Below are 2,157 nucleotides of genomic sequence, written 5' to 3'. Positions count from 1 at the left end.
ACGGAGGATGATGTCCTGGTGTCCACTAGAGTCCGTGGTCCTGTCATGATAAGAGGTCAGATCGCGGAGCACAGGAGCCTTTCCCTCAAACTAACACGTGAGAAACACAACGCATGACATTAATGTAATTAAAGACCAAACTGACAGGATAGCGGACAAATGGAGCAAGCGAACGTCATAGGCCTATATCAGTGATGCTTTAAAATGAGGAGCAAATGCCGAATTTTATATATATCAAATTTAAATATGTCCATGTTACACTTAATTTTCCTTGTTAAATAAACATTACAGACCAAAGAGAAACCAAATACAACTCTATTTTGTATTTTTACACTATGTAATGCTCTTTAAACCAAGCATACATCTCATAAAGATAGTGTTTTTATGCATTTTTACAATAACTAAAGGCAGTAACAATTTAAACAATATATATTATGTGTGAAGTAATGTTCAGATTTGCTTTTTATTTGCAGTCAAGCTTGTTCACAGACACGAAGATAATTTCCTCAAGCGATTGCTCACTAAAAACTCCCACAGTAATCATGTTTCTGGCTATTTCAAGTTTGATTTTGATATGACATAAATCAGTGATATCTTAGTTGCTACTTTTTAATTAGTCTTCCCATTACCACCATCATTGTCTTTATTCAGGCTAACGTGAAACGAAAACAAGAGTCAGGAATCATCACACAAACCAATGCAATAGTGCGATGGAGGCATTGCCTCCTCTCACATGACTTTCCCCCCTTCATTCTCAATTACCCCCCACTAAACCAGCGTTATCACACAAACAATTCATACGTATTTTACAAGGTGGCTAATTCGTACAATTTGTCTAAACCCCAGAGACGGGATGGTTTAGGGGCGGGGTTAAGGGTAGGTCATTTTTAGGAATTCATACAAATATGGCAACTCATAAAATATGTACGAATTGCCATGAGATCGGGTTGACTAAACCCACCGCGTGCTTTAGGGGGTCTGTTATAAGTCAATGGGCTCAGAGGAGGCAAGCCTCCTGCTGTAACTTCACCTGCGGGTGTCGCTGTTGGACAGTGTTACTTTATAAAAACGAGTGACTTTTTATGTCACATCTTGTAATATTTGCGTTGCTATATTTTAGTAATATCAAATTATTTTCTCATCCAGTTTTTATTTATTTATTTACCTTTTTTTTGAGGATACACTGCCTCCCTTGTCTCCTTGGAAGAAATGCCCCTGGCTTACATACACAAACATACTATTTTAAATGAAAATATTTGTGGAAACAACATCATTATTCAGTCAAAATGGTTCAATATTCTATTAAAGGATGTTGAACAATGTTAGTGTGTAAATAGTGTTTAATCAATGATAATCTATGAAAACAGATTATTAGGCCTATAAAAACCAAAGTAAAAAGTCTTATTTAGAAAAAAAAAACAATAGGTAACACTTAGGTTATTTTAGTGTCATTGTTACATATGTTACATGTAGTTATTATAGTAATAACTAGGCTATAAATAAAATTATGCATAATTACATGCAACTTACCATAAACCAAACCAAACCAAACCCTAAACCGATAGTACATAGTTACTTAATATTACTCAGTACTTAAAGGGTTCACCCAAAAATGAAAATTCTGTCATTAATTACTCACCCTCATGTCGTTCTACACCCGTTAGAACTTCGCTCATCTTCGGAACACAAATTAAGATATTTGTGATGAAATCTGATGGCTCAGTGAGGTCTGCATTGCCAGCAAGTTAATTTACAGTCTTAGTGTCCAGAAAGATACTAAAGACATATTTAAAACAGTTCATGTGACTACAGTGGTTCAATGTTTTAAATGCATAAAAGACACCTTACAATAAAGTGTAACCAAAACATCCAATGTTTTGTAATTATGCAAGTTTACTATTTATGCAATATGAACACTGTCATTGATCTAAATTGAATCAACACTGAACTGACTCAAGCTAAATAATGACACTAGAGCTGCTGCTTAAAGATGAATTTAACTAATTTAATAACTGATGAACATTACACAGTATTGAACTGAATCAACAGTGAACTGACTTGAGCTGAATAATGACACTATTTGCATCATTGATCAGTATGTTCCTGTTTATTATTGTTTTGTGCTTTGAATCTATATTGTGGAAAGGGCTATAAATA

This window comes from Chanodichthys erythropterus, chromosome 7, assembly GCF_024489055.1.
Source record: "Chanodichthys erythropterus isolate Z2021 chromosome 7, ASM2448905v1, whole genome shotgun sequence".
Classification (NCBI taxonomy): Eukaryota; Metazoa; Chordata; class Actinopteri; order Cypriniformes; family Xenocyprididae; genus Chanodichthys; species Chanodichthys erythropterus.
The sequence above is the reverse complement of the archived record's forward strand: the minus strand, read 5'-3'. Positions refer to the sequence as shown.